We start from the raw sequence: 15,214 nt of genomic DNA, 5'->3' as shown, positions 1-15,214 counted from the left end.
TTTTTCGACTTACGGTGTAACAGCAACAGGCAAAAAGGAACTTCTATTTATAAACAGTAAATCAACTGATACAAATTTTTCTTCCTCTCACACAGAGAGATTTCTCAACTGTTGTTACAAAACATCTTCCTCTTAACAGAGGGATTCACCAATCTATGCTAAAGAGAATCTTCCTCTCAACAGAGGGATTCACCGATCTATGCTGAAGAGCATCTTCCTCTTGATAGAGGGATTCACCAAACTATGCTGAAAAGCATCTTCCTCTTGACAGAGGGATTATATCAGGAATGCTTCAGTTCCACACAAATAGCATCCTCCTTCTAACAGAGGGATTTACCAACATGCCTTCTTCAGAGGCACTTCAATCTGTGTCTGCATTCATTTAGCACATACGCACTGCAGTGTATTGCCCTGCAAAACTTCACGCTACTGCGTGCTCCCCTTTGCTCTCTATCTCTCTATCAATATGAATTCCACACTGTTGTGTCCACACATATATATAGTGCAGGAAGCAGTCATAACTTATCCATCAACCGCCTCAACTCTCTGACAGAGTCTCTGCTGCACATAATGAACAAATCTGATCTTTTGCTGTATTTCTTGAGTCGGTTGTGCTGAAACCCAAGACTGATAAATGCTGCGGCTGGCTCGAGGCTGGTACTTTCCTTCTCGGCCATGCTTCTTCTTTAATGTTGTAGGTGAGCAGTTAATCCGCAGAGCCCAGATCTGATCTTCCTCCTCCTTTGGGAATACAAACAGGTAAAGGGCGAAAAGACACTTATGGCGGTGGCGTGAATAAGCCGAAACAAATAATACCCGTTGGAATAAAGACAGATGGACTGCTGGGATTGTCTGCAGGTGAAGGTGTGATTTCTGTTCAACTGTTGCTGTAGTTGAAATTACATTCCAACACTCCCCTTTAATTTTAACTGTTGGGTTACCAGTCATACCCAGACACTTCATCAAAAATTTGAAATTTTTCTGATCCAATGGTTTGGTCAGAATATCAACGACTTGCTCCTTCTCTGTCGTCATGGGAGATTTAATTCCATATATCTCCCCTATAGGAAGATTCATATGATAGAGTTCTTCCAGGGTCATCATCAAATCTTCAATCTCTTCCTTTGTCATATTGACAAGGGTTTTGGCAGTGAAGCCCATCTCAGCCATCTTGGCAAGAGTTACATATCGAACTCCATATTCTTTAAATAGATCTTCAAGGAACTTCAATTCCTTTCTCCCATTCATGGGTTCTGTCCATTTCCTATCTTGAACTCCATCTTCTAAATAAACAGGGTCATCAACATGACTAGATAAAGCAAACAAAGAATTTGTACCTTCATTTGTTGCTTCTTGTGGTGTGCTTGGAGAAGCACATTCATTTCTCCTCAAGGGTGCGACTTGCTGCCCTTGTGTTGGCGCCGCTATTTGGGGATGTACTTCAGTCATCTCCTCATCACCTTCACCATGAGACAAACAGTTTTTATCATTCACTGTTTTCTCTAAGCTTTTATCACAAGCTTCCTCCTCAATGAACTGAGGTTTTACTGTCTTCACTTTCTCCATGCCTTGATAGGCTGTCTTGAGAGTTTGCCATGCTTCTCTGGATGTCTTGGCTGCTGCTATCCGTGGAAAAACACTTTCATTCACTGCTCGATACAAGAAGTAGAGGGCCAAAGCATCTTTCTTCTTATAGTTCTTCAACAACTCTTTCTCTGCCTGAGTTAAGCTATTAAACTCATTTTCATTTGTTGGTTCTTCAAAACCATCTTCAACAAATTCCCATAAATCTTCTGAGAAAAGAAAGGCTCTCATAACTATGGTCCAATAGTCATAGTTTTTCCCATTATGTAGTGGGAGTTGAGTATTAAAAATACCCATGCTAGTGCTAACGCTGGCCATTCCTTACACTTTAAATTATGCTTCAAATACTTGACTGTATTTAAAAATTATTGTCTGTCTTCAACAGTAACACAGAAAAATTCTTGAGAAATACCTTAGATTCTTTCTTGATTGAGTCTTCACGCTGCTGGAGAAGTTGCTACAGGAATAAACCCTTCCTTCAGCTTCTTTGACACTTCAAAGAGCCTGGACTAGCTCTCATACCATGTCGAGAATTTCTGGTTATTCCAAACAAAATACAGTGGAAAAAATCCTCTGTTTCCACTGTTGGGAATTTTCTGATAAATTCTGAAACAAAAAATATGAACAGAGAGTAATACTCTGTTTTCTGATAATTCAAAAACACAAGAACAGAGCATAAAATAATACTCTACTTTGTCGCAGGATCAAAAACTGATCAAAATAATACTCTGTTTTTGACACAAAAAAATACTTTATTTTTAACTCAGAAAAACAAAAAAATTCGTTCTCTGGAAACGGTGTTGCAGCAACACAGTTTTTTTCAGTTGCTGTAACTTGTGTTGTAGCAACGCTGTTCGTGGTGTTGCAGCAACGTAAATTTTTGACGTCAAGTATTTTTTGAGTTACGGTGTAACAGCAACAGGGATTTTTGACGTCAAGTATTTTTCGACTTACGGTGTAACAGCAACAGGCAAAAAGAAACTTCTATTTATAAACAGAAAATCAACTGATACAAATTTGTCTTCCTCTCACACAGAGAGATTTCTCAACTGTTGTTACAAAACATCTTCCTCTTAACAGAGGGATTCACCAATCTATGCTAAAGAGCATCTTCCTCTCAACAGAGGGATTCACCGATCTATGCTGAAGAGCATCTTCCTCTTGATAGAGGGATTCACCAAACTATGCTGAAAAGCATCTTCCTCTTGACAGAGGGATTACATCAGGAATGCTTCAGTTCCACACAAATAGCATCCTCCTTCTAACAGAGGGATTTACCAACATGCCTTCTTCAGAGGCACTTCAATCTGTGTCTGCATTCATTTAGCACATACGCACTGCAGCGTATTGCCCTGCAAAACTTCACGCTGCTGCGTGCTCCCCTTTGCTCTCTATCTCTCTATCAATATGAATTCTACACTGTTGTGTCCACACATATATATAGTGCAGGAAGCGGTCATAACTTATCCATCAACCACCTCAACTCTCTGACAGAGTCTCTGCTGCACATAATGAACAAATCTGATCTTTTGCTGTATTTCTTGAGTCGGTTGTGCTGAAACCCAAGACTGATAAATGCTGCGGCTGGCTCGAGGCTGGTACTTTCCTTCTCGGCCATGCTTCTTCTTTAATGCTGTAGGTGAGCAGTTATTGCGCAGAGCCCAGATCTGATATTCCTCCTCCTTTGGGAATGCAAACAGGTAAAGGGCGAAAAGACACTTATGGCGGTGGCGTGAATAAGCCGAAACAAATAATACCCGTTGGAATAAAGACTGATGGACTGTTGGGATTGTTTGCAGGTGAAGGTGCGATTTCTGTTCAACTGTTGCTGCAGTTGAAATTACATTCCAACACATATGAGACGAAGTACCAGTAAAAGAGCCTATTAAGGTTGATTTACCTTTTAGTTTTCGAAACAAGTTTGTAGTGGAAGTAATAAACGAAACATCGGCAACGATTACATGATAATTGTGGATGTTGAATTTAAAAGAGAGAGAAACCAAATACAATGATCACCTTTATATAATTTCAAAACATACCTGTGAATAGGCGGTAACTAGGAATTTTGGTCAAAGTATTGGGAAAATTTAACACAGAATGGAGGGATAAAAGACAGACGAATGCATTGCAATTTCAAGACTGAATTTGAGAAAAATAAGCAATCCATATGCATGGCCTACGCATGAGTTTTTGCTCAGAACCCTGAGGTTCTACGACTCCCGCATGCAGTAAATTAGGGAAAAGGAGAAATGGTAAACATGATGATAGTAGTAATATCCTTTAGCATCATTAGTATAACAAATATATTCACAATTTACATAGACAAATTGTTTAGAATTAACAAATGGTAAACCAGGATTAATACCCGCTAGATAATAGACAATTAATTCATTGAAAACTGGCATAGCCGCTATGGTCATGACTCTAGCGGGATGCCTAGCTATTGAACCCAAGGCTTGAAGACCTAAAGTTCTCTAAGCCTCAAATGCATAGGGAAACAAGCTCGTAATCTTCACAAAAAATTGTTCACTGAAGGCATAGAGAAAGAGGGTTCGACAGAGATTTATATGACAAGAACAAGTAGTGCGCATGCCAAGTGTCATAAATAATCCAAGGGAAACAGGAAAAGAAAGGGTTAACTATGTGTACTTCACAGGGAGACAACAACGACACTAAGTAAACATACCTAAAATAACGTTAGAATTTAGGGAGAGAAAGAGCTTTCACAACTAGTTCTCCACCGATGCGCTAATATTGCAGAGGAGCGAAACTTTCTATCAACAACCCAAGAAAAGAACTCCTCATAATTGTATGGTTATATGATTTGCAAAGGAAAGTTAGAGTGCGGGAAGGTTTTTATAGAATGGTGAGGATCGAGACTTATAACAATTTCCATAGAGAAGCCACATAACCAAGAGTTGGTCAAAATAACCAATAAAAAAGGCCATGTCACATGCCCCAACCATTTTACCACTGTATGATGTGAACAATATCAATGTGTAGAATAATTACCATTAATTAAAAATAAGTCCCCTGCCAACAAAGGGTTATGTCGAGGAAGAAGACCCAAATTCCACCAAGATATTTATCAGAACATTTCACAGCTAACACATTAATCAAATACAATAATCAGACACATTTACAATCACATAGATGAGCACATCACAACTTTAATCAATTTCATTAATGCGAGGACTACACGATCACCAAGATCCCAATGTATATCAAAAAAGTTCATCAATTAATAAACATGTTGTAAATATTTCATGCGTTGAACACTTCGCATATGTACCCATCAACAGTTAATTACTCCATACGATAGGAACGTATTTGTATTATCTAAACGGTATTTGTTTATGTTCTAAACACACCATGGATAAAAGCAACAACATGGCATATCAATTCGCAACTTGACTTTCTTCAATGCAAAAACAACCTCAACATATACCCTTGATGACCTGCAATTCCTTACATTAAATAAATTTAAATAATCGTGTCTTCAGAGGTGTAACTTTGAGAAGGGTCCCACCTATTAGCCCTAAAACTAGAAATGATTAGTTTGGGGAGGAATTAGTTTAAGGTACGCAATGTTTGTGAATTTTTTAATGTTGACCATCATCAACATTGGTGACTCCAAAAGGAGGATTTCTTTGTGAGCAAAGCGGAACTCGGAACTCTGATTGGAATTGAAATGGTTTTAGTGATGGAGAGCAGGTTGCAAGTTGTTATGGGGAAAGGAAGCAAGGTTGTAAGAAAATGGGACAGTACAAGCATTTGTTTGAGTCACTTATACAACTAATAGTTGGGTAAAAGAAATTAAAATGACCCATTGGAAATAAGGAAGAGGTGTCTTCATTTATGTAAAATCATCACTCGGAAAGGATAAATATGTCAGCTAACAATTAACAGAAAAATTACTACCATTAAACATCATACTTGTTGAAGGATTACTTGATGTCCATAAACTTTAAGAGGTTATGTGAAACCAGAAAATTGTAAGAAAACATGCAAAACTACCAGTGCAAATGTTATTAAAAAGAAACTAAGGAAAACTAGAAACGAAATGATTGAAAAACAAAGAAAGAATGAAAAACAAGACATTGAAAAGTATTTATAGATGGTTGAAGAAGTGATTAGATTAGGAATTTATCTCCACAAATGGCTTTAGGTGAGAGCCATTAGTGGTATATGGGAGCATAAGATTATCATGATCTTTCCATAGATAAGTATTTGGTCTGACTACAATTGCAATTTTAAAAGGTTTGATCCATAGTTTTTTAAATTTCTAATCTTTGCATTTGCTAGCGTGAGCAACATCCCATAAGAGAAAATTTTTATGAAGAGTGAAGTTGACCCATTTATACTTTTTATCAAAATATCTCTTAACAGTCTTCATCCTATGCTGTAGACTTTTTAAAGAGTGATTTCATTGTTCTTCCTAGGCTAGAAGAGCTAAAACCCTTTGAGAGGGTATTATTTAAAGAGAGTTCTTTAGCTTGAATAGTTAGGCAGAGGGACAATAATTTTAATTATGCGGGAAGGGTCACACCTCTTGTCCATACACTAATTCAAAGGGAGTAGCTCTTGTGCTAGATTTAACAGTGGTACAGTAAGCCCACAGTACAAACTTCAACATGGTGTGTGAGATATGAGGCTTATTGTTGATCAAATCTTCCAAAATTCTAATAAGGTTCTTGTTAGTTGATTTAGGCAGACTATCACCTTAGGGATAATATGATGGTGAGATGGACTGTTGAATATGGTATTGATCACATAATCGAGTGAATTTAGCATAGATGAAGGAAGGACTGTTGTCAAAGATCAATTTGAGGGGAAGTCCAAACTGAGAAAAATGTTATTTTAAATGAATTCAATCACCTGTTCATCACGTGCATTTTTTAAGGGAACTGCTTCTGACCATTTTGTGAAATAGTCAGTAGCAGTTAGGATAAAAGTGTGACATGTAGAAGAAGGAGGATCTATAGGACCAATAAAATCTAATCCCATTTAGCAAATGGGAATTCAAGAATTACTGGATGAAGGTGAAGAACATGAAATTTTTCTCTCCCTACTACTTATTGGTAATTCTTGTAGATTTATACAAACTTGTAACAGTTAGTGAAAATGGTGAGCCAATAAAAACAAGATCTAAGAAATTTATGAGTAGCGGCCTTAGCCGCAAAATGACCTCCTATATGAAATTTGTCTTGAGATGATCCATGAGAGACGGATAATAACATAGCAACAACTTTATTTTCCACAAATTTGAGTAACAATCCAACATAAGTCATGTGATACAACATTGTATTTAAAATCAAATACTTTGAACAGTACAAGCACAAATGCCTACGTTGAGATTTATCTAAATGTTTTGGGAATTTTTGGTTTTGGAGATAAAAGATGAGGTTAGAGTGCCATGAATGGTTTTCTACATCAATTGATTATTCATTGATCATGAACAGCGTAGACAACGAATCATCATATTCATCATTAAGGTTGATAGGTTCGGGATGTTGAGCCAAATGTAGGGCCAAATCGCATCCCTTTATGGTCTTGGATTTAGAAATATTAAATCATGTTATTATATTTTAGCAATCCAATGTGCTAGCTTTCCTGAGAGTAAAGTCTATGACAAAAGGAACTTAACAACTGGTAAAGGGACTTTAACCTCTGTTTTCTTACCTAAAATGTAATGTTTGAACTTCTCAATTGCCTTAACCAAAGAAAAAGCATGTTTCTCGATTAGGGAGTATTTGAATTCTTCATCAAACAAACTTTGACTCATGAAATCAATCATATGTTCTTTACTTTGATCATTTTTCTGCACTAAGATACTTGAGATAGCTTCTTCAGTTGCATTAGAGTAAATAATAAAATATTTTGTGAAGTCAGGTTTGGCCATTACAGGGGTAGATGTGATTGCTTACTTAATACCCACAAAGGTTTATTGAGAAAATTCATTACATCTAAAATCACAATATTGTTTAGTGAGGTTATGAATAGGTTTCATAATCCTAGCAAAATCTTTAATAAAGCTACATACAAAACTAATTTTGCCCATTAATGCATTAGAGAAATTTGGAGGTCTAAAATGGGTCTAAAAACAAAAATGTACAACCAAAATAAACTTTATAAGAGCTAATAGGGTTCAAGATGATGATGTCAACCATGGGGGATGATTCACCATTTTTGGAGTAAAAAATAAAAAGATTATATATATATATATATATTCAACTCATATTTTCAACTTATCTCCCTATGGTTTTACTCAAATTTCTAGCGGGAGCACTCATTGGATGAACAAATTGATTTCTCATCCAAGAAGTACCCATGTTGCATACTTTATATGGGTCATTCTACACAAAAATGAGAAATACATGAAAAACGTGATTGCAATCATGTTTTTTCATGTATTTTTCATTTTTTGTGTAGAAGGGCCCATATAAAGTATGCAACATGGGTACTTCAAGGATGAGGAATCAATTTGTTCATCCAATAAGTTCTCTCACTCGAAATTTGAGTAAAACCATAGGGAGATAAGGTGAAAATACGAGTTGCAAAAGTAGGCTTTTCTTTTTCCCCTCTAAAATTTGATGATGTAATCTAATATTATTGTATTATTTCCACTATTATTTTATAATATTCCTTAGGAGGCCCATTTTAGACCTCAAAATTTCTATAATGGTTGAATTTATTTATTTTTATTTTGGAGGTGGAAGGTTTTTAATTGCAGCAACTCGATCGGGATCAATATTGATCCCATCCTCTTAGACAATATGTCTCGATAATTTGTCTACAGTAACACCAAAGATAGTATTCTTAGGATTTAGGCAAATATTGAATCATCTACATCACAGTAAGACACGTATAAGGTGTTCAAAATGATCATCTCGGTTTGTAGAGTAAATGGTCATGTTATCGAGATAGATCTGAATGATCTTCCCGATGAGGTCATCGGAACCCAACTACATGGATCTTTGAAAGGTGACACCCACATTAATTATCCCAAAGGGCATACGTTCATGAGGTACCCAACGGGTGGTGATTGTGGTTTTATACTTGTTAGCTTTCTTGAGGCAAATATGATTATAACTAAAGAAGCCATCTAGAAGTGACATCATTTGTGACCCTACAACTTGTTGCAAAATTTGGTCTATGTTAGGCAAAGTAAAATTATATTTAACGTTATCTTTATTTAGAGATCTATAATTAATGCAAAGACGAATATCCCCATTTTTCTTTCTGACATGAACCATGTTTGCTACCGACTCTAAATATTTTAGTGGAAAGATAATGTTGGCATCAAGCATTTTTTGCACTTCTTTACGAATGGTTGCTTCTAAGGCTAGGTTGACAGTTCTCTATATTTGTAGTACGGGCTTCGCATATGGTATAATAGGAATAGTATGTTGTATAATACCAAGATAAAAATCATGAAGATCCTTGTATGACCATGCAAAGACATCTAAAAAACTCCTTAAAAAGAGTGATGAATTTGTATTTTTCTTGTTCTGAGCTTTGGGCACTTGCTTCTAATATTTTAGGATCATCTTGGGTATCAATATTAATTGGAACCGTTTCACCTATTTTCTTTTTCATCTCTTCTATGTGTTCCCTTTTTAATATAGAGACATCATTGGGGGGAAGTGAACCTTGTAAGGGAGAAAGACCAGAAGAATACATATTATCTTTCAGAGAGATAATAGGATTATCATCAGTTGTTCGATTCTGAAGGAAGGAGCATATACTTTCATCGTATTGGAAGACTTGTCAGTATTCTTTGTTATTTGAGAGATGGGGCTTGTATAGATATTATAAAAGACAGGTAGGTCTATCAGGAAGGTTCTGTTGAGAGACATTGGAAGCATAAGAATATAGTCGATCATCTAGAGCATTATGTTCTCTACGCACATGCATGATATTAAAAGCATCTAATTGGGATATATTTTCCCAAGCCTCCTAAGTATAATTTCATGATGTTATTTCTAGGAGAGTAAATTACTAGTGATGACCTTACATCCCAAGGCGAGCGAATGTTCAATCCCAAGGAAAAGAGCTTCAAATTTGGCTACGTTGTTAGTATAGTTAAATTCAATTTGATAAACATATTGATGGAATTCCCCTTGTGGTGAGAATAATAAGTTACCTTCACCATTACCTTCATGAGATGAAGCTCCATTGAAAAGCAAATACCAAAGCAAGTCACCATACTGAGGTTTAGGGGGTGGAGGGATATCTTCTTCCGTAAACAGGGAGTAAAATCCCATTTCATGCTCAATGTAATTGACATGTGGTTGAGGCAAGCCTTCAAAAAAATGAGATATATTACCTTCCCTGAAAAATATAATGTTTCTTAAATTTTTAGGAATAGTCATATGAGTCCCACCTAGCGATAAGTGGCCACCTATTCGAGTTTTCCAATCTCTACCTAGTATGAGAGAGTAATTCGAGACAAACATATCAACCACTTGTATGTTACAAGTTGTCCTAATCTCTAGGTGGGCACAAACAACAAGAGTGACATCCTTGATGGTACCTATGGATTCTTGCAGATAAGTATTAAACCCTATGATCTTCCCAGGGGTATCATCTATGCACTACAACCTTAATTCTTCCATTATGATTTTCAGCATCACCTCTCGTCCAGACCCTCCATCTACAAGGAAACAATGAGAAAAATTTTCGAAAATTTTCATAGAAATATAGAAAGGAGGGGTTTTTCTTAGGAGTGGAAAATTTATTCATAACGAAGGTATTTTGCTGAGATATTGATTCATCCTGCATTTCTAAATAATGGATTGGTGCAGGGATCCTCTTTTCCAAGAATCTTTTTAACTACTCTTGTTTCTCAGGAATGGTAGCCATATCAAGCAGTGAAACATCAACTTTAGTGTTGGCCACCTAAGACAAGATAATACAGTTGTATAAGGAGAGGATGAATGTATAGGCTGGTTGGGGGTGGAAGTGCCAAGTTGGTTACAAGAAGGACCTAAAGACTTTGGGTTTGATTGATTCTATTTATAGGCACCTCTTGTTTCAATGGTTAAAATATATTCCTCTTCTTCCCAATCAAGAGTAACCATGGTGGTATTAGGCTTATTATCGAAAGTCATTTATCGAGCAGCTTGATGCACTAAATAGGTTTTACCATCATGGTGATATTCACATAATTCACACCATGGATGTGAAAGAAGGGTAGGAGGTTGATAAACTTGTTGGGCTAGGTGGGCATGTCCCGAAGTGGGGTTTTGCGATTTGGAATTCAGCCTACATTCGTAACCTATTTCTCATGTCTTTCATCAACTGTAAGATCGAGGTCACGTCAATTTGATTAGTTTGACTTTCAAGTGGGAAACCTGTTATCCTAAGTTTTTCTTCATACTCAAGACAGACTCCAAACTGGTAGCATTATTTTCTTCAAGGCGATAACGATAGATATGAGGTAATGCACTATAATAATGCATCATAGTAGCTTGATTTTAGGGGCAAAAGATTTCAGGAATTTCGTTATAGTGTTTAGTAAAGTGCATATTAAAGTTCTTAACATTTTATCCTTTGGGGAAGGAAACATTAATATAGTCATGTAATAAGTCAATAGGATTACAAGGTTCCCCATAAGTAGATTTGAACTAGTATCAAAGTTCGTCCTAAGTACTAAAATATTTAGAAGGTAATTCAAAGAAGTCAGTGGCAGATTTTCCAACTAAAGAGTTGACGAACAATTGTATACAAGTATCATTCTCATTTTCCCCAATATTGTGACAGTCATTTGAAAAATAAATTAGACGTTCATTGATGGTAATCATACCATCAACAAAGAATTTAGGGAGATGATCCTTGAATTTGGGAAGAGGTGTGTTGGAAGGGGAATTATTTAGAGGTGACTAAATATGCCACGAGCTAGTATTTTCTTCCTCTTCAAACTAGAAGAGTCAAAATTTCCTAATAACCTTACTAGCATTAGTAGTCAATAGATGAGGGTTGAAAGAGAAGTAAATAAATCCGATGGAGATAGATGGGATTGCGATCAAACCAGAACTAGAAGAAGATGACCTGGAAGATGTGGAACCTAGAGAGCCATTCACAAATTGAGTTTGAGTCCCAGACATGATTCTTCTTACTGATGAAGTAGTTCGGGAAGAACTAGTAAGGTTTTGAAGGAACTGACGATGAGATTCTATCTCTAAAATGACTTTATGTCATTGGACCTCATTAATGACTCTTCGTCATTGGACCTCATTGGTATACTTAGGACTCTTGCCTCTAAGGCATCGAGAAGCTCGTGTTTCACTATTCATGAAAATTTAATGACGAAGATCATGAACACGGTTTACACCCACGTTGTTGATTGATTAAAGCTTCACATACATCAGCCTCATCAATTTTTGAGACAATGAAAAACTAGTCATGACTCATTTCTCGGAAACTAAGGGTGTTATTCAAGACATATGCTAGTAAAGAGTTATCAATGCTTCATTTATCATCTAACTTAAGACAAACTCGGTTGTTGATTAGAACGAATTTTCATAAATAAATAAATAAATAAAAAATAAACAAACAAACAAACAAAAACAAAAAAACAAAATGGTGTTTGAATAGAATTTTGAGCTATAAATTTGAGAAGAGAAAGAGCTATGTCGCTCTGATTATGAACCCAAAGCCAGGAATAGGTTGTTCAAATTATTTAATAGTCATAGACCAAATAGGATTTTAGGGAATTTGAGGGGAAGGAAACCGTTTATCCCCGGTATGGTCACTGTTAGCACTCTGTAATTTTCCGAGGTTGTAGAAGAAAATCACAAAGGTAACCACAAACCACTTTGGAATCTAGGATCTAGCCCTGCCAATTTCAGAAAGGTCTCTCTCTATTTGATTTAACTTTTTTGTATTAGATATTAGGCTAGTTATGAATGTTCGAAGTTTGCTTTTAAGAAGGATTGGTTGATTAAGTGCCTGAAACTTCCAATGAGTTATGGAGTCTATAGTTTAAAAGGGGTTTGTTTCAACTTTTAGAAAGGAGTTTCACAGGACAAGGTAGCTAGACTAATTGGATCCTTTATATTAAAATGAAATGGAATGGAAGAAAAGATATAAGCTCAATTGAAGTTAAAGAGAAATTAATAATTCCTTAACATGATATCAGAAGAAAACATTTAAATTATCCACAACCACAATCAGATTATATTTTTCAACAAATTCTTTCATTAATTTTCTGTAAAATAATTCAGATGAAGAAAACATAAGCATGGAACAAATAAATAACAATTAACAGTGAGAGAAATCACATCACCAGATAGTCTAACACATGAATCCTGTGAAAATGTCCATTTTATTACTGATCAGCCCATCCAATAAAAGGTACAATAGCTTTGTATGAAGATATCAACAAAATCAACCCTTGATACTTCCAAAAGAGAAGTATTTATAAGGTATTTTAAAAAATCTTGTCAAAACCAATTAGGATTTATTTAGGAATTCCTAAACTTAATCTATCTAACTTATTACAAAAATTTAGGAAAAATTGAACTTTTTGAAGTGGTGACACTAAATTGGTGGAACTGCTGACTGTCTGGCCCTTCGAATCCTGTTGTACTATTTACACTGAGTTGTCCAACCAAATCCTTTGCTTAATCCAGTAATTCTCATCATTTATCCCAGCGCTTTTCACTAGGGATAGTTGTCTTCAATAACTTTCTGTAAACTGCATCTACTTCAGTGTATTTAACGAAAATCGGTTTGGAAATGAAGATGTGTTTAATTTCATACTGAATGTCCAGTTCATAAGCCAATGCTTCCAAGAATTATTTTCCTGTCATACTGATTCTTCATCCTATAACTTTAGAACTGTCTTTAGCCTTGGTCATCAATTTCTCACTGTAATCGAACCACGTACTGAGCTTATCATTTATTACTAATAAATTAGGAAGTCAATTTTTATTGAGGGCTTCCAGCTCATTGAAGAACCTCTGTACACCAATGTCCAAAATCTGACACTTTTCTTCAAGTTGCCTCATTAAATTTCTCTTAGTCAGCACCTTTTTGACCTCCAATATAGTTTATGTTCTATCTTCAATCTCTAGCTCTTCTAATTCCTGTTTGTTTTTAGAGTTGAGGAACTTGATGAGCTCAGTAGCTTCATTGGGTTTTTCACCCAACTATTTTTTGACTTCTTCAATGGCTTCATTAGATATTTCAATCAGTTCCTATTGCTCAAATATGATTTGTATTGAAGGCCAAATATCTATCATATCTTCATTGATCCATTTCCAAATATTTTCTTTGACCTGGGCCAAGGTATTACCCATGGCAGTGTCTTTTTCCATCTGTTGCAATCTCTGGGACAATGTCTGGGATTTTTGCATCTCTATCATGAGAGAATTCTCATATCTATTGCTCTGCTCCTGTAGGACTTTCACATCCTGTCTTAATTTCTTTATTTCTTCTCCTGTATAGACATGTTTTCTAGGGATTGGGCCAACTTAATTGAATCATTTGCAGTTGAAGAAGGAGGTATTGTAGAGGAAGATGTTCTTGTTGTTGTAGTTGTTGTAGTTGTTGTAGGAATACATGTTTGAAGTAGGGATGCAATTGGCACTGCATCAAGAGGAACCAATGCTAGTTGAGAACTCTGCTCCTTCTCTTTGATCAACTTGTCCATCTTTGCCTCCATTTCCTTAATTTGTGCACTTTGTTCCACCAGTAGTTTCATCATTTCTTCTTTTTGTAACTCTGTCTCTCCTAACTCCTTTTCGTATGGATCTTTAGTCGCAGGCAACTTTAATTTCTTCCTTAGAGATGCTATATCAGCATTATTTTTCTTAATTATCTCCTCCATGGATTTTGAATTACCAGGATCAAAACCTGCTTTAATCACCATTTCCTCCAACTGTTTAATTCTGTTATCTTTGGCCAGGGAGGAAATCTTCTCCAGTTTGAGCTGAGATTGAAAATTGTTTAAAGAAAGTTGTAGTTTGGAGCAGTGAGGGCAGTCTATGTGAAGGCTGAGTAGACCATTTCTCCTGCTTTCCGGTGAATGTCCATCTGATCCAAAGGATGAACATCCTTTGACTCAAACTCAAAGGTAGTATGCTTGAAGTCAGCTTCTGATTTTCGTTGTGGAACCTGTGCCTATAAGAATGACATATGCATTCTCCCCTTCTCTGTGTCATAGGTTGAAATGAGCCTATGCTGGATTGAGGAAGACTGCTTCCTGAATTGAGCATAGATGTCATCATGGAGGGCTTCATTCCTCTGTTTGATTTCTCTGTATCTTTGGAAAATATCCAGTTTCCTCTATTCTGTGAATGTCTCTGGTGTATGAGGTGTTATAGTTGGAGTGTCTTTAGTAGTTGAGGATGATGGATAATCAGTGGTATTTTTTCCAAACTTCAAAGTTTGAAGGCCAGAGAGCACAATGGTACCTTTTGTTTCCTCCAGTAGTGGGAAATCTATCTTAGAACTTATCTTAATCTTCTTTGTATAGATCTTGAATTCTTTGGCTGAGACTTTTGTGATTGAAGGGGAGTCCTATCTCGGTCTCTTATCGGTCTTCTCTCTAGGTATGGGAGTCTCTGAGGCAGTTATGGAAAGCACCTGCTCTTCGGCCTCCTGCAATGTGTTCTCTACCCAA

The sequence above is a fragment of the Pinus tabuliformis genome, chromosome 1_2 (genome assembly GCF_031772625.1).
Source record: "Pinus tabuliformis cultivar Carrire ecotype Pingquan chromosome 1_2, CPIR1, whole genome shotgun sequence".
NCBI lineage: Eukaryota > Viridiplantae > Streptophyta > Pinopsida > Pinales > Pinaceae > Pinus > Pinus tabuliformis.
The sequence above is the reverse complement of the archived record's forward strand: the minus strand, read 5'-3'. Positions refer to the sequence as shown.